This window comes from Cannabis sativa, chromosome 4, assembly GCF_029168945.1.
Source record: "Cannabis sativa cultivar Pink pepper isolate KNU-18-1 chromosome 4, ASM2916894v1, whole genome shotgun sequence".
Classification (NCBI taxonomy): Eukaryota; Viridiplantae; Streptophyta; class Magnoliopsida; order Rosales; family Cannabaceae; genus Cannabis; species Cannabis sativa.
In genome coordinates this window covers 30,549,466-30,572,907 of record NC_083604.1, presented here as the reverse complement: position 1 = coordinate 30,572,907, position 23,442 = coordinate 30,549,466, and the positions used below count along the sequence as shown (strand labels likewise).

Genomic DNA, 23,442 nt, shown 5'->3' with positions numbered 1-23,442 from the left:
TCTATATAACCGAGCTTCCAATAAGTAGATCAAGAATTTAGCACTAAAGTTCACTAACTTATTAATTCTTCGTTGAATCCACGCATAGAACTCAGAATTGCACTCTCAGTACATAGAATGCTCTATATGTTCCACTATATAGACGCATCATTAGTTATCCATTGTTATAATCCTAATTTGATCAATGATCCTCTATATGAATGATCTACACTATAAAGGGATTAAATTACCGTTACACCCTACAATGTATTTATTCCTTAAAACACTTGACCACGTATAAATGATATTTCAGCTTATATGAAATGAGTACTCCACCATTTATGTTCATTTGGTCAAGCTCGAAGGAGATCATCCTTTGCTTACTATTCGCCAGATAGAAGCTATAGATTCCTTGTTTATGCTAACGCTCCCACTCAATTGCACTACCGTGTTCCCAAAATGTACGTATCACCCTGACCTAAAAATAGGATTAACTAACAAATCAAAGAACACGAATAGCCTTTCAAGATTGAGCCTAATCATAACAGGATTAAGAACATTTGATCTAGGATCAACTAGGCGATATTTATTTGAATAGATATTACGGTAAGTTTAATAAATCTAAGTCAAAGTTCAATATCGGTCCCTTCCGATGCATACTCCATGCATCCAACCTGAGCTTTACTTTAACCAATGCTCTGGAAAGAACATGGCAATTCTCCAAATGCAAGTAAACTCTGTTGTAGATTATCATATCAGTAAAACACTATGTCTGATAAATCTTGGAAACTTTATTCACATAGTCATGTTTACTTTCCAATGTGTTGACGGCACAATAAACAGGATCAAGTATGTGAAAAGGGTTTCAGATGAATTTATACATTTTGTATATATAATCATGAAATAAATCATGTGAACCATGCAACATTAAATGTTATTTCTGATCTATATTAATAAGTAAATCTAATTATATTGAAATGAGTTTTATTTAGGGCATAAAACCCAACAAACTCCCACTTGCACTAATATAAAACAAAAAGTGCGTTTCAAATAATCTCAACACCTCGATATACAAATCAAGTGTAGTAGTAGTAAACTCCTCGTAATAGGATCTGAAAGGTTGAATTAAACACAACCTTTTCTCCACCATTACTCTTCCTTTAACCACAAAATCATTGATAATGTAAAATTCCTCTCTATATGTCGACTCTCTTGGGATACTGGATTCTTATACCTTTGGCAACTACTTTTGGTTAATCAGGAAATTAACACTAGTAGTTTAAGCAATTTGGAATGGTGCCAAAAATGTATAGAACTTTCCTTAGACTGAATAAGTACCTTTCCTGTAACTTTAACATTCAGTCCCTTCCTCGTAGACCTAGAGACTTCAGATAGGTTTTTGCACTTCTCCAAAATCACTATTCCACCCCCAGAGTAACCACCATCTTATCAGAAAGATTTACTAGCACAAAGGTAAATTTTGAAATCTGATATGGTGTAGTCTAAGAGTTTTAAACACACCCTTATAGACTAACATATAGTTCCTCTTCTTAATCTTAAGATTTACTTGATTGTCTTCCAATGTTCTTCTCCTGGATTAATCTGATACCTACTCATTACTCCCACTCAACAGCAGGTGTCTGGTCTAAGGCATACAAAAGCATATCTAAGACCTCTCACTGTTGATTTAAGAAATTCTTTCATGTCTTTTATCTTTTATGGAATAGTTGAGACTTTTCCTTAGATAAATAAAATCTATGTCTAAGAAGTTGTGAAGCTTCTATAGATTGCCATAAGAAAGAAAATGCTTCAGCATCTTACTAAAGTAAACTGCTTGCATTAGAGTAAGTAATTACCAGGTATACCACAAGTCATAGGTTTAGATAAACTCAAACCTGTAATACTAGGAACAGGAAGTTTTGTTAAGTCCATTGAATGGACTTATAAACGAAAATTTCCTTTTATGTCCTTGTAATAGAAAACTTTAGGTTATTCCATGTGACTGGATTAAAACATAGTTCTTTTGGCTTTCTTCTTAGTTTCTTATCTTGACAATCTATTACTTGTTTAAACTCACAATGGATTTTAATCACTAGTGTCTCCCAAGTCATACGAAGGTGAGTTCCTAGAAACTCTCCCACTACGACAAGGTACCGTGAATTATGTCTAAGAAAACTAAATGGTATTAACCTCTTTGGTTGTGAGAAGACAACAGAGGCAGTGGGATCATCATATGTCAAATAAGATGATAGAACACTTTTGTAATCAAGAATTAAATATCTCCTTTATTTGCTACTTTAATTTCAGACTTAGTCATTTTCTTAGAAAAGTAGTATTTGTTTAAACAAACACTTTCTTATCTATTGACTATGGGATGGTCCACCCCTAATCACTTAGAATAGCTAACAAACCATTGTTAACGGTTCTAGCTTTTCTTAAGATTTTGATTAGGTCATCCATGAATCTAGTAATGATTTACATTAAGTATACAACCATTACATCATTCTGAAATTGTATTACCACAGAAGGGTTTAGGCAATGACTAGTAACTAATCATCAATATGCAACTTGAAATTTTTGGGGAGGTAAGTTTGGATATAATTCAAAAATCAATTTAATGATCTTTGAACTGCATATCTACTAACTATTTCTCCACCCCTATCAGTTCGCAAGATCTATAACCACTTACCTTAATGGTTTTAACCATTGCTAGAAATTAATGAAATTTTTCAAACATTTCAAATTTCTTGCTAAAAGGTATAATCTAGAGTTATCGTTTTAAGAATACAACGAAAAACTCATATCCACCCCTGAATGTACATCCATCTGCGAATGAGATGAACTACTCTCAGTGGATATAGGCATATTAACTCTTTGCAGAGATTGATCTTGTCAAATCTACTATGAACAAGATACAAATGTCATATATTAAAAAAATGGTAGTGTCTTTTGATGAAATAGGTTTAGTTACATCAAAGAGTTCTTAGAATACTGCAAGTGGATCCTGGTCACAGAATACCTAACTCATATTCCATACAGTTTTAATCCATTAATAGAAGATGGATATTAAATACTTGAGAAAGTGTAACTGTATTGTATTCTGGAATTAGAAATATAAGAAAATTTCTATTTGGAATCTAAAATTAAAGTCAAAGACTTAAATTTATACCAAATATAATGAGTAATTCTAACTTGGACCACCACTACTAATGCAAACTCTAAGTCGGATTTGCCCATACAAGTAGGAGATTTCTAAGATTGAGGATTTATGTCAATTGGGAATAGAATTTCGGGATTATAATCATATGCGTCATTTAATTTCTTAAGAGAAAATATAGAATGCCATGAAATGATTTATAGACCATTCATCCAATGATATGTTTTGAAGCTAATTCGAAATGAATAAGCTAAGAGGAATTAGGATAATTTCGTTTATAAATAAGAATCCAACGATGCTTCGATTAGTGAATGTCAAAGTAATCTTATTTATACAATCTTCTTGTTTCATATCGTAAAAATACTAGTCTAAGGTGTTATCAATTGATGAACAGCTAGATGCCGCATATACAAGAATTATCTTTCGAGATCTAACACTATTATGTATGTCTAATGGTGAAAATCCACTAGGGATTTATCTCATTAGATAAACAAGCCAAGTTAGACCAACAATGAAGATTCGAAATTAAACTACAACTTAATAACAGAAAATAACATGGTTCAATATAAATTCATACACAATTCAGAAATTATAAACATATAGCAAGTAGGAATGACAAGTGAAAATACTAAAACTTACAATCCTAAATAATTTCCAAGGTTTTTCAACAAACTGATACAGTGTCCCATTTAGGCGAGAGTCAAAGCATCATCCATTGAATAGAGTTGTCAGCTCATCTAAAATGATAACCATTCTAGCAACCTTTTATTCGATCAAGATTGGAATTCAGCGTTGTCCCGTTTAGGCGAGAGTCAAGGCAATACCTGTTACAAATTATTTACTTGACCAAGGGAGCCATCAGATCATTAGATCTGACAAAAAGTAACCGTGGCTATTTGCAATCAAGTAATAATAGGTTTTGAACACTTACAAACAAGCTAAAACACATACTCTTGCAACAAGGTTAGCTGGATAGTTGGATGTAGGATTTATTTAATTTTAAATAAATAAATAATTTCGAAATAATTAATTAAATAAATAAAATATTTATTTTCGAAAATTTAAAATAAAATAAAAGAAATTTCAAAAATTAAATTTAAAATTAAACCTACAATTTTGAAAAATTAGTTTTCAACCAACCTAAATATCATTTCAAAATTTGCTAACTGCTTTTAAAAATTAAATGTTATTTTATAAATAAAAATTAAATAAAATATTTAAAAAAGATAAATGAATATCTTTTTCAGATTTTAAATGTAATTTAAATAAATAAAATAACAAAATTTAAAAGTTAGCAAAATATTTTACACCTTTTAAAAATTACATGATTATAGTTATCTTATTTTAAATTTAAATAAGGTCAAATTATTTAAAAAAAGATTTAATTTAAAATATTTAAAATCTGACCTTAAATTTAAAAATAAGATAAGATATAATCAAATTTAAAAAATAAGATAGATTATTAAGCAAAAAAAGATAGATACTAACTATTTTTAAATTCAAATTACACTAATATCTTGAATTAAATTTAAAAAATATTAAATTAATTCATAATGATAATTAGAATTGAATTAGGAATAGTAATAGTATAAATACAGAACTACACAAAAAATCGGAAGTTAATTCCATGAAAAAGCATGAAAAAACGAAGAAAAACGAAAAAATTGTGAGCTGTACGGACAGTATGACAAGCATACTGTCCATGGGCGCACTTGGGGCTGCGTGGGCGTGAAACGTAGGCGCAGGGGGCTGCTTGCAGCCTCTCCGCGCGCGCACGTGGTGCAGCGACACAACCCGATTTTTCCGAAACTTCAAAAAATCATAACTAATTCAAAGTTAAATCGAAATTGAGTTCTGTAAAAGAGTAACTTGCTTAATTTTTTCCATACTATCCAATAAAAATAATTCCAGAAACAGATATTCAATTATTTTTCACGAAAAATTTACAAACATCAATCAATCATCAAATAACACTCAATACAATATGATACCATCCAAAAAACATCAAACAATCATTTTAAAGTCCAAATTTCTTGCAAGTAAATCAATTACCATGCCTGTGAGGCCAGTTGTTGGAATTATTTTACCAGGATCTTAGATCTACTCACAAGTATGTTTATTAACATCCTAAATAAGAACTTTCTAAAACGATAAATTAAACACATATAAAGTTTAAGAAACCATACATTGGGTGCAGCGGAATAATATGACTCCTTCCGTTTAGATATCTAGCCCTTGATCCTTTCTGTAGCAAAGCATTATCAATATCTGAACCTGGATCTCTTTCTCTGAATCTTTGATGTTGAAACTCCTTCTTGCTGAAAGTCTTTCTTCATGATCTTCCTCACTATGGTTGAGGTATCACTTGCTGTGTGTGGGCACTACTCATACACTAAGAATTTCGAAATTTCAATGAGGAAGAGAGAGAGAGTGGGTTCGGCCAAAGATAGGGAGAGAGAAGGTTCAGGTTTTTCTCTGAAGGAAAAATAGAAAATTTAAGTGTAATTTTCCTGAAGCCTTCACTATCTATTTATAGCATTCCACTAGGGTTAGGTTTGAATTATTTAACATTAAAATAATGAAAATATCAGTTTAAAAATTCAAACCAAGTGGTCGGCCATGTACAGTAATGGGCCTTACATGGATTTTCTCAAAAACGCCAATTTTCTAATTCAACCATTTAAATGCCAATTCTAACTATTTAATAACTATAAATAATTATTAAATAATATTGTCATTTATCATATTTATTAATTGAACCATACAAAGTATCATAATTAACAAATATGCCCCTAAAACTCTTTCTTTACAATTTCGCCCTTACTTAGTGAAAATTTCACAAATAGACATAGTCTAAATTGAGAATTATAATTGATTAATCGAAACCAATTATATGAGTCTTACAAGAAATATTATCTCAACTAGTGCGGGGACCATGGGTCTATATAACCGAGCTTCCAATAAGTAGATCAAGAATTTAACACTAAAATTCACTAACTTATTAATTCTTCGTTGAATCCACGCATAGAACTAGAATTGCACTCTCAGTATATAGAATGCTCTATATGTTCCACCATATAGACGCATCATTAGTTATCCATTGTTATAATCCTAATTTGATCAATGATCCTCTATATGAATGATCTACACTGTAAAGGGATTAAATTACCGTTACACCCTACAATGTATTTATTCCTTAAAACACTTGACCCCGTATAAATGATATTTCAGCTTATGTGAAATGAGTACCCCACCATTTATGTTCGTTTGGTCAAGCTCGAAGGAGATCATCCTTTGCTTACTATTCGCCAGATAGAAGCTATAGATTCCTTATTTATGCTAGCGCTCCCACTCAATTGCACTACCGTGTTCCCAAAATGTACGTATCACCCTGACCTAAAAGTAGGCTTAACTAACAAATCAAAGAACACGAATAGCCTTTCAAGATTGAGCCTAATCATAACAGGATTAAGAACATTTGATCTAGGATCAACTAGGCGATATTGACTTGAATAGATATTATGGTAAGTTTAATAAATCTAAGTCAAAGTTCAATATCGGTCCCTTCCGATGCATACTCCATGCATCCAACCTGAGCTTTACTTTAACCAATGCTCTGGAAAGAACATAGCATTTCTCCAAATGCAAGTAAACTCTGTTGTAGATTGTCATATCAGTAAAACCCTACGTCTGATAAATCTAGGAAACTTTATTCACATAGTCATGTTTACTTTCCAATGTGTTGACGGCACAATAAACAGGATCAAGTATGTGAAAAGGGTTTCAGATGAATTTATACATTATGTATATATAATCATGAAATAAATCATGTGAACCATGCAACATTAAATGTTATTTCTGATCTATATTAATAAGTAAATCTAATTATATTGAAATGAGTTTTATTTAGGGCATAAAATCCAACATCCTCGTCTGGAAGTTCTTGTTCAGGTTCCAGTTTTAAGTCTCGGGTCTGGGTTAGGGTCCGAGTTTTTGTCCTAGTCTGGGTTCGGGTCCTGGTTTGAGTCCCAAATCTAGATCCCTATCACGTGTCTCGATCTGGTTCTAGTTCAGGTCTTGGGTCCCATGTCTAAGTTTGGGTTCGGGACCGTCACTAGGGTGCACTTCTAGGTCTCGGCCCCAATTCTGTGTCCTGAGTCTGGATCCATGTTTTGGTCAAGGTTTAGAACCGAGTCTAGGTCATGATTAGGATTCAGGTCCGGGTCCCAATTCAGATGTAGGTCTGGGTGGGAAACTGGGTCCTGGTCCGGTTACAGTTTCAGGTCTAGGTCCAGGTCGAAGTCCTGGTTCCGGTCCCCTTCCTAGGTTTGAGTCTACTTCTAATTTTTGCTCCAATTTCAGGTCACAGGGTATGGCTTTGGATCAAGGTTTGGGTTTGAGAAAGAGTTGAGGTCCGGGTCTGGGTTTGCATCTTGGTCTGGGTTAGGGTTTGGGGCTGGGTCCCAGATCCAGACACCGACTACGGATTCGATCCACGCCTCGGGTCCTGATCCGGACCCCGATCTCGCGTGCTGGTCTGGTTCCATTTTTGGTGCCGGGTCAGGAGCTGGGTCCTAGGTTCAAGTCCGGGTCTTGGGTCAAGTCTTGAGTCCCAGTCCTAATTCTACTGCCCAGGTCCCTATCCCGATTCTGGTTCCAGGTCGCGATTCTAGTCTAGGTTTGTGTCCCGGTGTAAGTTCGGGTTTGGGTCCTAATCGCGGTTCGAGTTTGGATCCTAGTTGCAGTTCGAGTTTGGATCTCGGTCTTGTTTTTTATTTGGGTTTGTGTTCGAGTGTGGGTCTTGGTCCTGGTCCTGGTCCTGGTCCTAGTCCTAGTTCAGTTCAGTTCTAGTTGTAATTCCGAGTTTGAGTTTGGGTTCGAGTTTGGGTTGAGATTTGAGTTTGGGTCAAGGTTCGAGTCCTGGTCTGAGTTTGGGTTCGGGTCTAGATCTCGGTCTAGGTCAAAATCGGGCTCTGAGTTATTTTTAGGGCCCTGGGTCTAGTTCTAAGTTCGAGTCTGAGTCCCAAGTTTCGATCTCGATCTGAGTCTAGGTTTAGTTCTAGGTCTACGTCCTGGGATCCGATCCCAGTCTGGGTTCGAGTTCGGGTCCGGGTGCAGGTCTATGTTTGGGTTGGGTCCCAGGTTCGGGATCGATTTTGGGTTCTGTTCCTGGTTTGAGTTTTGTCCTGATATGGGTTCGTGTCTAGGTTCCTGTCCTAGTTTGGGTCGGGGGTAGGTTTTGGGTCTGGGTTTGGGTCGAACTTCAGATTTATGGGTCCAGGTCAGCTCCTGGTTCAAGTATGAGTCCCAAATTTAGATCAGGGTCTGGGTTCCGGGATATAGGTCCCTAGTCTAGGTCCCCCATCAAAGTCCGGTTCCTAGGTCCTGGTCTAGGTCAAAGTTCGGGTTCGGGTCCCGAGTCTTGGTTTTATTCTAGGTCTCAGTCTGAGTTCGGGTCCAGGTCTCGATCCCAGTCTTGGTCCGGGTTCAGGTTTGGGTCCTTGTTGGGGTCTTGATCCTGGTTTGGGTTGCGGGTCTCAGGTCCCGGCAAGGGTTTAGGACCTGGTCAGGTCTAGGTCCCGGTCCAGGTCTCGGTCAAGGTTCAGGTCCCAGTCCTAGTCAAGGTCTCGGTCCAGGTTCTGGTTTGGTCTGAGTTTGGGTTATGGTTTGGGTTCAATTCTGGTCTCAACTTTGGGTCCTAGTCATAGTTCCAATTATGATTCCGGGTCTAGGTTTGGTTCTGGGTCTGGGCATGGGTCTAGGTTGGGGTCGGGTAATGAGTCTTCCTCCGAGTTTGGGTACGGGTTTTTCGGATCCTAGTTTGGGTCCAAGTTCGATTCCTGGGTCTGGGTCCCAGGTTCGTGTCTGGGTCTACGTCTTGGTCCAGGTCCAGGTCAAGTGTTTTGATCCCGGTCTGGGTCTGGTTCGGTATTCGGGTCTGGGTCTGGGTTCGTGTCCATGTCTAGGTCCGAATCCCAATTTAGGTCAGGGGCTTTGTTTGATCTGGGATCGAGTCCCAATTTTGGGCTCAAGTCTCAGTCCTAGTCTGGTTCCGGGACTGGGTTTGGGACTGGGTTCGAGGCCGAGTTCTGCGGTTGGGTTCTGGTGTAATGCGGGTCCCCGCCTAGGTCTAGGTATTGGTCACAGTCCCGGTCCTGTTCCAGGGTCATGGTCACATTCTGATTCAAGTTTTTGTTTCGGGTCCAAGGTTTGGGTCCAGGTGTTGGTCCAGCTTTGAGTCTTTGTCAGAGTCCTTGATCAGGACATCGACTATGGGTCTTGTCCAAGCCCCGGTTCTCGGATCCTGGGACAAGATCTGGATCCTAATCACGGGTCCCAGTCGAGTTTCAATTCATGCCCAAGGTCCCGCTCTGGGTATGAGTCTAGGTGTGGGACCGAGACTGGGGTCCAGTTTTAGGTCTCAATCCCAGTTCTGGGTCCCGAGTCTTGTTCAATGTTCGAGTCTGAGTTCAGGTCTGGCTTTTGGTCCCGAGTCCCGGTTTAGGTTCAGGTTAAGGTTTTGGACCTAATCCCGGGGTGGGTCTATGTTCGAGTCCGGGTCCAGGTCCGGTTACAGTTTTGGCTCTAGGTCCAAGTCCAGGTCCTGGTCCTATTCCTGGGTACGGCTTCGGGTTGAGTTTTTGTTCGAGTCTAGGTTCGGGTCCTGATTTGGGTTTGGGGCGAGGTTCAGGTCTGAGTTTTGGTCTCAGTTAGGGTCCGAGGCTGGGTCTGGTTTTGAGTTCGGGTTCAGGTTTAGGTCCCAGTACCGTTCCAAGATCCCAGTCTAGTTCCAGTTCAAGTTTCGGTTTTGGTTCCTGTGTGTGGGCCTGGGTCTTTGTATGTGTCCGGGTCTTAGTTTGAGTTCGAGTTTGGGTTTTGGTTCTGGTCTAAGTCTTAGATCTAGACACCGACTACGGGTCGAGTCCAAGCATCGAGTTACGAATCCCAGGTCCCGAGGTGGGTCCTAAGTCTAGGTTTGGGTCTAGGGTCGAGTCGCGGATCCCGATCCAAGATCTGAGGCCCGAGTTCCGGTCCTAGTTCGTGGGCCCGATTCCCAGCTCTGGGTCCCCCAACTATATTTGGATCTAGGTTGAACGCCACAAGGAATACTCCTTTATAAGTTCGAATAGTTCTCTCAAGAACTCAAGAAGAAAAACCTCTCAAAATTTTATTCCAAAATATTCTGATTTTTCAAAGTGTTTACAAGGCTTTATATAGCCAACTTACAACCAAGAAAAAAGGAAACTAAAAGAAAGACAACTTTCCAAATAAAACAAAGACAAAATAAAGGAAATAAAATTAGAAAAGGAAAGATGCCAATTTCCTTGGAAAACGTGATAAGCTCAACTTGGGTCTAAATTGAGTCCACTTTGATGAGAAACACAAATTTTTGCTCTCCTTCAGTGTTGGCTGCGGTCTCCTCTTGTTTTAAAATTCTGTTGACTAAGTTGTTGAGTTTTTCTTTGAATCTCTTGGCTTGCGCCCTTGTCACCGGGCCAACTCGAACTTTACTTGTATCTTTAGCCTTAGTGTGGTCATCATTCCCCCCCTCTTGAAAAGGATTTGTCCTCAAATCTTCACTTCAATCAAAAGGGCTCAAATCAGAAACATTAAAAGTAGCACTAACATTATATTCGCCAGGTAAATCGAGTCGGTAGGCATTGTCATTGATCCTTTCAAGCACTTGAAATGGACCATCTCCTCGAGGTAGAAATTTGGAACGTCTTTGGGATGGGAATCGTTCTTTCCTCATGTGTAACCAGACCCAATCACCGGGCTCAAAAACCTGCTTGTGACGACCCTTGTTAGCTTGCTTTATGTATTGCTCGGTCCTTCTTTCTATGTTGAGTCGTGCCCTCTCGTGGATTTGCTTCACAAATTCTGCTTTGTTTTTGCCATCTAAATTCAAATGCTCAGAAACAGGTAAAGGTGATAGATCTAAAGGAGTTAAAGGATTAAAACCATAAATAATTTCAAATGGTGAAAATTTAGTAGCAGAATGCAGAGAACGATTATACGCAAATTCAACATGTGGTAAACAATCCTCCCAAGTATTAATATTTTTACTTATGATAGCCCTCAATAAAGTGGATAAAGTTCTATTAACTACTTCTGTTTGACCATCGGTTTGAGGATGATAAGTAGTAGAAAACAAAAGTTTTGTCCCAAGTTTTCCCCACAATGTTTTCCAAACGTAACTTAGGAACTTAGCATCCCTATCGGATACAATGGCTCTAGGCATACCAAGTAATCTCACAATCTCCCTGAAAAACAAATCTGCAACATTAGAAGCATCATCAGTTTTATGACATGGGATGAAATGAGCCATCTTAGAAAATCTGTCTACCACCACAAAAATCGAGTCTCTCCCACGTTTACTCCTAGGTAAACCCAACACAAAATCCATTGAGATATCAACCCATGGAGAACTAGGAATAGGTAGGGGTGTGTAAAGACCATTTGGCTGAACCCTCGATTTAGCTTGCTTACAAGTTACACATCTACCACAAATTTGCTCAACATCTGTTTTCATGTGGGGCCAAAAGAAGTGTTCTTGTAATATAACTAAGGTTTTAGCAACTCCAAAATGTCCCATAAGCCCTCCTCCATGGGATTCCCGAACTAACAAATCTCGTAAAGAACAATTAGGCACACACAACCTATGCTCCCTAAACAAGAAACCCTCATGCCTATAAAACTTACCTTCACCAGATTTTTCACATGCACCATAAATCTCCCCAAAATCATGGTCATCAGGATAAAGTTCCTTAATATGTTCAAAACCAAGTAATTTAGCATCAAGAGTAGAGATTCAGGCATACCTGCGAGAAGGGGCATCGGCAACCACATTCTCCTTACCTTGTTTATACCGAATGACATATGGAAATGTTTCAATGTACTCAACCCATTATGCATGTCTCCTGTTGAGCTTGTGTTGCCCCTTCAAATGTTTAAGGGATTCATGATCTGTGTGAATCACAAATTCTTTAGGCCACAAATAGTGTTGCCATGTTTCTAAAGCTTGCACCAGGGCATACAACTCTTTATCATAGGTGGGGTAATTAAGTACAGCCCCACCTAGCTTTTCAGTAAAGTATGGAAGGGGTCTCCCTTCCTGCATAAGAAAAGCGCCAATACCTATACCAGAAGCATCACATTCAATTTCAAATGTGTTAGAAAAATTAGGTTAAGTGAGTACTGGGGCGTGAGTAAGCTTGTGTTTAAGTAGTTGAAATGCCACCTCTTGTGCTTCACCCCATTCAAAAGCAACATTCTTTTTGATAACTTTTGTAAGCGATGCTGAGATGGTGCTGAAATCCTTCACAAACCTCCTGTTAAAACTAGCAAGGCCATGAAAAATTCAAACATGACCTATGGTTGAGGGGGTTTGGCCACTCTTGGATGGCTTTGATCTTTTCTTCATCAACCTCAATACCTGTAGCACTCACAACAAATCCTAGGAAAACAATCTTATCGGTGCAAAAATTGCATTTACTAAGGTTAGCATATAGTTTAAGTTTTCGAAGCACATCCAAAAATGATTGCAAATATGAAGCATGATCATGCAAACTCTTACTATAAATTAGAATATCATCAAAATACACAACAACATATTTTCCAATGAAAGCACTCAAAACATGATTCATTAATCACATGAAAGTGCTAGGTGCATTAGTTAGTCCAAAAGGCATGACTAACCATTCAAACAATCCATGTTTAGTTTTAAATGCAGTTTTCCACTCATCTCCTTCTTTCATACGTATTTGATGATACCCACTCTTAAGATCAATCTGAGAAAACACACAAGAACCATGCAACTAATCTAACATATCATCTAAACGAGGAATAAGATGTCGATATTTTACCGTTATGTTGTTGATGGCTCGACAGTCAACACACATCCTCCATGTTCCATCCTTCTTAGGAACGAGAATTACTGTAACCGCACAAGGGCTCATGCTTTCTCTCACATGCTCTTTTGTCATCAATCCTTCAACTTGCCTTTGTATTTCTTTGGTTTCATCAGAATTAGTTCTATATGTTGGGCGGTTTGGGATTGACGCACCTGTAATAAAATCAATTTGATGTTCTCTTCCTCGAATAGGTGGCACACCATGTGGTACCTCCTCGGGAAACACATCCTCAAATTCCTGCAAAATAGAAACACCAACACTAGGCAGCGACGAATCAAATGGTTAGTGTTTAAAAGAGCCTCCTTGTAAACGAAAAACAGCATTGGTTGTTTTGTACGCCAAGCTCGTGTAATCTCACTTTTTTTTGCATACAAATTATTTTGTTTTCTCTCTATTTTTTTCTCATTGATAGAACTCTTCTCTTTCTTTTCTCTCTCACTTGCTTCAATTGTTTTCTCTTTTTGGCTCTCTTTTTTCTCATTCTTTTTCTCACTCAAGTTCTTTTTATCACTCAATTTCTTTTCATCACTAAAATTCTTTTGATCACTCAATTTTTTAATCTCACTTGGTCTTTATAGACTTGTATTGGTGTCAAAGGAGCTAGAGTGACTGTTCGTTGACGGAACATGAATGAGTACATGTTGGTGAACCCATCATGTTGGACTCGCCGATCAAATTGCCAAGGCCTTCCTAGAAGAAGGTGTCTAGCTTGCATTCGGACCACATCGCACAATACCTCATCCTCATATTTGCCAATTCAGAAAGATACCAAAACTTGTTTGGTAAATCTCACTTGACCATTATCATTCAACCATTGCAACTTGTAAGGATGTGGATGTTTAAGCATTGGAATTCCTAGCTTCTCAACCATGGATGTGGATGTTTAAGCATTGGAATTCCTAGCTTCTCAACCATGGATGAACTAGCAACATTAGTACAGCTACCCCCATCAATGATCACACTACATACCTTGTCTTTCACATGACAACGAGTATGAAAAATGTTCTCACGCTGTACCTCTTCTTCCTCTTCTTTTTCTTGCGAGTTTAATGCTCGTCTGGTGACTAGTGCAAGCATGTCACCGTATTCGGGCCTATACTCTTCATCTTCTATAGATGCATCTTCCAATGGTGGCATATCAGCAAGCTCTTCTTCATCTTCAGAATCTACTTCACCGTTTTCCTGCATCACCATAACTCTCTTATTTGGACATTGGCTAGCTATGTGTCCTCGCCCTTGACATTTGAAACACTTTATCTCACTAGAACGAGATGAAAGAGGCGCTGCTTTTCCTTGAGGGGTTGTAGTTGCGGTCGCTGCTTTGGGTGCAGAGGATGAACTAGGTTGATCCTCTTTCTTTGGGAAGTTTGACCTCCAAGGTGTTGTATTTGGATTGTGTGGACTTGGCCTTGGCTTTGAGCTCGAACTACCCTTCTTGAGTTGTCTTTCAACTTTGATTGCCATGTGCACCAAATCTTCCAATTCCACATAATGGTGTAGTTCAACGGTATTAGCAATCTCTCAATTCAATCCATTCAAAAACCTTGCCATTGTTGCCTCCCGATCCTCTTCCACATTGGCTCTAATCATAGCTATCTCCATCTCCTTGTAATACTCATCAACACTCTTGTAGCCTTGGTGAAGACCTTGGAACTTGAGGTACAAATCTCGATAATAGTGAGATGGTACAAAACGCCGTCTCATTACCCTCTTCATAGCCTCCCAAGAGTTAATATCTCGTTCTCCATTCCTCCTCCTGTTCATGCACAACTGATCCCACCAAACAATAGCATAGTCAGTAAATTCAATCGCAGCAAGTTTTACCTTTTTCGTTTCAGAATAGTTGTGACAATCAAACACCAATTCCATCTTCTTCTCCCACTCCAGGTACGCTTCAGGATCACCCTTCCCTTGAAAAGAGGGAATTTTCATCTTTATATTTCCTACATAATTATCTACCTGGTTCGTAGCTTCCCTATCCCGACCATACCTCCTATGGTTACCTACTGGTATCGCATCAAACTCTTCATCAGAAATTATCCCTTGCCCATCTACTTCATTATCATCCCTTTTGTGAACCCTATTCCTCCGTTGCCTCCGTTGGGTTCCCTCTTCTACTCTATCTAACCTTGCATGTATTTGGTCACACTCCTCTCGCATCATCCTCCTCATCTCCCCCATCAAAGCTTGAAGTTGTAAATTTGGAACCGTAGGTGGTGTAGTTTCATTACTAGTATTTTCTTCTGGAGCTTTTGACATGATTGAATTGCTGCTTGAATCCTCTCTTGTACTGTTTGGTTAGTTTTTAAAGAACTTAAAGAAAAATATGAGTGGAAAAAGGCAGAGGTGTGAGCTTGTGGCGTCTTCCTTCATACCAAGGTTCATGCTTAACTAAGCATTGGGTCGCGGTTCCACATCCAAATTTCGAGATTTCTTAGAGTCTGCCATATTTGGTGTCGGGTTTCATCACAACTGTTGGTGTGGTTCGTATCATTTGGTATCAGAGCAAGGTTGAACGCCACAAGGAATACTCCTTGATAAGTTCGAATAGTTCTCTCAAGAACTCAAGAAGAAAATCATCTCAAAATTTTATTCCAAAATATTCTGATTTTTCAAAGTGTTTACAAGGCTTTATATAGCCAACTTTCAACCAAGAAAAAAGGAAACTAAAAGAAAGACAACTTTCCAAATAAAACAAAGACAAAATAAAGGAAACAAAATTAGAAAAGGAAAGCTGCCAATTGCCTTGGAAAACGTGATAAGCTCAACTTGGGTCTAAATTGAGTCCACTTTGAGGAGAAACACAAATTTTGGCTCTCCTTCAGTGTTGACTGCGGTCTCCTTGTTTTAAAATTCTGTTGACTAAGTTGTTGAGTTCTTCTTTGAATCTCTTGGCTTGCGCCCTTGTCACCGGGCCAACTGGAACTTTACTTGTATCTTTAGCCTTAGTGTTCTCATCAGACCTTGACATGGATCTAGATACGAACCTAGACTCAAACCCATACCCGGACCCTCATTTATCTCTATTCGGCCAAGCTTGAAGGAAATTATCGTTTCACTTCTAAGTACCAGTAGAAGTTATAGATTCCATATCTATGTTCAACATTCCCATTCAATTGAACCACCATGTTCCTAAGATGTAAGTATCCACCATAACCAAAATTTAGCTTCCACGAATAAGTCAAAGAACATAAATAATACAACTGAGCTGAACCTAACCATATCAGGATTAAGATCTATAGACCTAAAGTTCAATATCGGTCCCTTCCAATGTATACTCCATACATCCGATACTTGTAAACTTTGCTAATGTCCTAGAAAGGACATAACACTTATCCAAGGTGTAAGTATACCTTATCGCTTATTATCAAGCCAGTTTAAATCCAGTGAACTGAAAAATCAGGGAATTAAACTTTTGAACATATAATCATGATTGTATTCCACTGTGCTGACGACACTATGATCATGAACAAATATATATGTCTTGGAGTTAATAGAATTTATACATTAAATATAATCATGAAAGAAATTATATGAACCATGCAACATAAAACTATTTATGTTCTTTCTAAATTAGTAAATCCGATTATATTGAAATGAGTTTTATTTAGGGCACAAAACCCAACGAATTTGTCTACCACCATAAAGATTGAATCCCAACAAAAAATCCATTTAAATATCAATCCATGGTGAACTAGGAATAGGTAGGGGTGTGTAAAGACCATTTGGCTGAACCCTTGATTTAGCTTGTCTACAAGTGACACATCTACCACAAATTCGTTCCACATCTCTTTTCATGTGGGGCCAAATGAAGGGTTCTTGTAATACAACTAAAGTCTTAACAATTCCAAAACGTCCCATCGACCCTCCTCAGCGAGATTCCCGAACTAACAAATCTCGTAAAGAACAATTAGGCATACACAACCTATGCTCTCTAAACAAGAAACCCTCATTCCTATAAAACTTACCCTCACCAGATTTTTCACAAGAACCATAGATCCCCACAAAGTCATGGTCAACAGGATAAAGTTCCTTAACGTTTTCAAAGCCAAGTAACATAGCATCAAGAGTAGAGATTAAGGCATACCTGCAAGAAAGGGCATCAACAACCACATTCTCCTTACTTTGTTTATACCGAATGACATATGGAAATGTGTCAATGTACTCAACTCAACGTGCATGTCTCCTGTTGAGCTTATGTTGCCCCTTCAAATAGTTAAGGGATTCGTGATCTTTATGAATCACAAAATCTTTGGGCCACAAATAGTGTTGCCATGTTTCTAAAGCTCGCACCAGTGCATACAACTCTTTATCATAGGTGGGCTAATTAAGGGCAGCCCCACCTAGCTTTTCGCTAAAGTATGCAAGGGGTCTCCCTTCCTGCATAAGAACAACACCAATACCGATACCAGAAGCATCACATTCAATTTCAAACGTGTTAGAAAAATTAGGCAAAGCAAGTTCGACAACATGAGTAAGCTTGTGTTTAAGCAGTTGAAATGCCTCCTCTTGTGCTTTACCCCATTTAAATGCAATTCTTTTTGATATTTTTTGTAAGCGGTGCTGCGATGGTGCTAAAATCCTTCACAAACCTCTTGTAAAAACTAGCAATGCCATGAAAACTTCGAACATGAGCTCTAGTTGAAAGGGTTGGCCACTCTTTAATGACTTTGATCTTCTCTTCATCAACCTAATACCTGTAGAACTCACAAGAAATCCTAGGAAAACAAGGTTATCGGTGCAGAAAGTGCACTTACTAAGGCTAACATATAGCATCTGTTATTGAAGCACATCACACACTAATTGCAAATGTGAAGCATGATCATACAAACTCTTACTATAAATTGGAATATCGTCAAAATACAAAACAACATATTTTCCAATGAAAGCACGCAAAACATGATTCATTAATCGCATGAAAGTACTAGGTGCATTAGTTAATCCGAAAGGCATGACTAACCATTCATACAATCCAATGAAAGCACGCAAAACATGATTCATTAATCACATGAAAGTACTAGGTGCATTAGTTATTCCGAAAGGCATGACTAACCATTCATACAAATCTTATTTTGTTTTAAATGCAGTTTTCCATTGATCTCCTTCTTTCATATGTATTTGATGATACCCACTCTTAAGTCAATCTTGAAAAACATAAAAGAACCATGCAACTCATCCAACTTATCATCTAAATGAGGAATGGGATGTTGATATTTTACCGTTATGTTGTTGATGGCTCCCGAACCCAGACCAGGGCCCTGGACCCGAGACTTGGGTCCCCGTACTAGGACCAAAACCTGAGCCTCAGAACTAGGGTTGGGATCCAGGACCTGAACCAAGACCCAAACCCAGACTTAGGACCCAGCTCGGGACCCGGAACCCAAACTGGGATTAAGATCTACACTCGGGATTTCAGACTCGAGGCTTATACCCGACCCGTAGTCGGTATATAGATTTGGGACTCGGACCAGGACCCGAACCCAAACCCAAACTCAAACTAGGACCCTGACCCATACTTGGACCCACACCCACACTCGAGACTCAAAACCAGAACCTGAACCGGAACTATATCGGGATCTTAGAACGGGACCAGGACTAAGATCTAGACCCGGCCGCAGATCTAAATCGGGATCGAAACCTAGACTCGGACCCCACCCCGGACCCAAATTAGGATCGAAACCCAGACCTGAACTGGGACCAAACCTAGACCCAAACCCAAACTCGGAACAAGACCTAAACGTGGACCTAAACCTAAAACCAGACATGAACCCAAACCCGAATCGAGACTGGGATCGAATCTTGGGACTCGAACTCAGAACCAAACCGTAACCCAGATTGGGATCGAAACCCGAGACTCGAACGCGAACCAAAACCCGAACCAAGAGTCGGACCCAGACTGGGATCCGAACCCGGACCCGAACTCAGACCAGTACTTGAACCCCGACCTTAACCTAGACCCGAACCCCAACCCAGAATCGCAACAGGAACCAAAACTGGACCAGGACCAGGACGAAGACCAGGAACAAGACCCGAACCCAATCCCAAACTAGAAATTGGACTGGGATCCAAACCAAGACTAAAACCAGGACCAGAACCTGGAACTGTGACAGGGACTTGGGCCCAAAAATTCGGACCTAAATCGGAGACCCAAACTCGGAACCTGGGCCCCGAACCCGAACCTGGACCAATACCGGGACCAACGGTCCGAACATAGATGGCGGAGCTGGACCCGAGAATTGGGCCCTGGAACCAGGACCAAGACCCAAAACGTGATCCTGGACCCATCACCTAGGACTTGACTACTGGGACCTGACCCCGGACCCGAACCTAGACCCAGACCTAAGACCCGGCCTGAGACCCGAGACCCGAACTGGAACAAGGCCGGGACACGAGACCAAGATCTAGATCTAGACCTTGGACCTGACCCATAGTCAGTGTCAGGATCTAAGACAAAGACTCGGATATGTACCCGAACCCAAACATGGACCGGGATCCAAACTCGAACCTAAACCAGAATCAGACCCGAACCCAGACCCGAACTCTGACCGGAACCCAAGCCCAAACTCGTGTACAGAATCAGAATTGGACCAGGACCGAGACTAGGAACTAGACCTGTGATCGGAACTGGAGCCAAACCCAAACCTAAACCCAAACTTGGACAAAAACTCATACCGAGACTTGGAGGCATCCTGAGACTCAAATCCCAGGACCAGGCCTGGGACCTAGACTTGGACCACCACCTGGACCCATACCCGTACTAGGATCGAGACCAGGACTAGGATCCAAACAAAGGGCAGGGCCCGAGACCCCAACCCTAACTTGGACCCCGACCGAGACATAGGACCCAAACATAGATAGGGGACCCAGACCTAAGACTTGGGCCCACAAACAAATATGTTATCCCAATTTTTGCACTCTCACGTGGCATCACGAGAATGGTGACACGTGGAGTCCACTTGGAACATCTGCTCGGGAAGACAGGCCGAGCAAGATGCCTCGCTGGCATATCCAGAGCAAGATATTCAGCGATCCGCGTAGAGCAACCAAAACTTAGCGGATTTAGCTTTCGCATCATGAGTCATCAGCACAATCCCTATAACCCAGGGATTAATTTACGTGGATATGGCATACACACGATCCCACTATCAATGTATTCATCCTCAATCCCATGATCCTTGCATTCAGCATTGATCCAACGATCTTTCTATTTATATGCATTGTAACGAGAGAGGAAACTCTTCCTCCTGAAGCTTCCTAGCCCTATAAAATATTCACTGGGCAAAGGGAAGGGGTCGAAAAGCAGTTAAGCTAAGACTATACTATTATTTAAGAATTATATATTCAGAGATACTATTGTAAGAGCTATAAGAAAAGGAATCTTTCTCCTTGATCTTAAGTCAATACAAGTAACGAGGATTAGACTATTACCGAACTGCTAGGGGCTGAACCTCTATAAAATCACTGTGTCTTATTATTGTTTTATCATATATCTGTCATTATATATCATTTATCGCTTATAAAATAGACTCATTTTCGTTTGGCTAAAAGCGAAGTCAACACAATTAGTTAACACTGAAGCACTAATCAAGCGCTGCTTTAACTCTAGAAAAGTTTTCTCACACCGATCTGTCCATACAAATTTCAGGTTCTTTCGAGTCAGCTCCGTTAAGGGCACAACAATTTTGGGAAACCCTCAATGAAACGATGATAATCCCCAACTAAACCCAAAAAGCTTCTAACTTCAGTAGCCGATTTTGGTGTTGGCCAATCCCGAACAGCTTCAATCTTGGACGGATCAACCATGATCCCATTCTTATCTATTATGTGCCACAAGAAAGAGACACAAGATAACCAAAATTCTCACTTTTTGAACTTAGCGTACAGCTTGTGGTCTCGTAACCATCTCACTACTAATCTGAGATGCAACTCATATTCGTCTTCTAATTCAGAATAAACTAAGATGTCATCAATAAACACAATTAGACACCTATCTAGGTAATCTTTGAACCCTCGATTCATAAGATCCATCAATGCCGCCGGGGCATTGGTGAGTCCAAAAGACATCACAAGAAATTCATAATGTCCATACCGAGTGCGGAACGCAGTTTTTGGGATATCTTCCTCTCGAATTCTCAGTTGATGATAGCCTGAGCAAAGATCGATCTTGGAGAAGACCGTCTTCCCCTTCAGTTGATCCAAAAGATCATCAATTCGAGGTAAAGCATATTTATTCTTGATGGTAAGCTTGTTCAACTCCTGGTAATCAATACACATTCGCAGTGACCCTTCTATATTCTTTACAAATAATACCGGAGCAGCCCAAGGAGAGTAGCTCGGTCTAATGAATCCCAAATTCAGTAACTCTTGCAACTGGATCTTTAATTCCTTCAATTCTGCTGGAGCCATTCAATAGGGTGCTTTCGATACTGGTTCCGCTCTCGAAACTAACTCAATTACAAATTCAATCTCTCGGGTAGGTGGAAATCTCGATAAATCTTCTGGAAAGATTTCAAGGAACTTGCATACAAATCTTGTACTCTCAGGTCCAGATGTCAAAGGTTGGCTGGTATCCACTGCAGTAACCATGAAACCCAGACAACCTCTGCTCACTAGATCTTTAGCTTTCAGAAGTGTTATTCTTGGTATGCGTGTCCCTTAAACTTTACCCACAAACACTACCGGATTAGCACTATCAGGCTCAAACACCACCATCTTCTGCTTGCAGTCAATCGTTGCCCCATACTTAGATAGAAAATAAATTTCCAGGATTATATCAAAATCAGACAGTTGCAGCTCTATTATATAGGCGATTAATTCACAACCGTCAATCTAGAAAGACAAAGACCGAATCCACCTTGTGGATACTATAAGGTCTTCCAAAGGTAAAAGGGTACCAAACCCCGAAGCATATACATCACATGGTATATGAAAACTTTCAATTATGTTACTCGACACGTAAGAATGAGTAGCTCCCGATTCAAACAATACAATATAAGAACAACAATTTATAGATAACTGACTTGTCACCACTGACGGACTAGCATCAGCCTCAGCCCGAGTCATGGTAAAAAGTCACCTTGGGTTCTGAGTAGTATTCTTTTTCAGCTCCTCTTTCTTTGCCTGAGGACAATCTCTGATAAAGTGGCCCACCATGCCACACTGGAAACAAGTCTTGACCCGACATTCACCCTGATGGTGTTTCTTACATTTTGAACACTCAAGATAAGATCGAAATGAAGATCCACGCCTTGACGGCCACCTCTATTTCCCCGAAACTTTCTATTATCCCTTGATGTTCTTGAAGTATCAGCCTTCCATTTGTGATCAGGGTTACCACCGTCGGTCCCCTTACTGATATTACCACTAGCAGGAGGATTCAATGCCGTGGTGGCATCCTTTGCTATCTACTCCTTTGTTACATGCTGCTCAGCCTCCTTGGCAATCAAGGCTAGTTCTACCACTTTCTTGTACAAAGTGTCATGAGTAGTGGTAATCTTCAAGTCCTAAATAATTGTGGCACTCAATCCTCTCACATATTTCTATTTTTTGGTCAAATCGGTAGGCAACAGATAACCAACAAATTTGGACAGTCGATCAAACTCTAGAGTGTATTCGGCCACAGACATTTTCCCCTGAGTCAGTTTCACAAAGTCCCCCATTTGTGAAGTCCTCACAGCAATGTTATAATGTTTTTCCTCAAACAGACTCTTGAACTCTTCCCAAGTCATCACACTAACATCACGAGTCTGCCCCACTATATCCCACCAGATTCGAGCATGATCTTGTAACATGAAAGCTGCACAATTTACTCTCTCTGTTCTCCTCACCCCCATATTATCAAGGATACGGGTGATATTGTACTCATCCACTGCTCAACTTTAATTATGTCTGTAAACACCGAGTCTCTATGCAGCAATATAATCCCCTAATTACCCACCACAAGCACAAGTGCTGGTGGTAACACTAGCTCTATAGGGGCAGCCGGTGTCGGTTGCCTTAATCGACACAACTCTTCCTCTTAACGAAGTATGATACCTCGCATTTCTTGAAACATCTGCTACCAGTCAGTAGGGGGATTAGCATTGCCAACCCCCGCATTATCCCTCAGATTCTACGGAGGCGCAGGTGGTGCCGATGGATTGGTCTGGTCTGCACCAGGCTCTACACACTCACCCTGTGGTCTAGATGATTGCGGAGGCTCCATTTTTGCAAATAACCTTGTACTCAACAACCCAGCGAGTTAAGCACCAATACCACACTTATGCACTTATTGGTTTAAACCCTAACTTAACTATTCATTCAAATTAAATAAACATTTATCATATGACGTTCTAAGCATGGCATCATAAATCACATAATATTCTAGATGCTTGAATACTCCCTAAAATGGAA

At 39.7% G+C, this 23,442-nt stretch overlaps 1 pseudogene; it reads right to left on the bottom strand.

The window, feature by feature from the left end:
• Positions 1–10,718: 10,718 nt before the first annotated feature.
• On the bottom strand, positions 10,719–22,883 carry LOC115702064 (uncharacterized; annotated as a pseudogene).
• Positions 22,884–23,442: the final 559 nt, after the last annotated feature.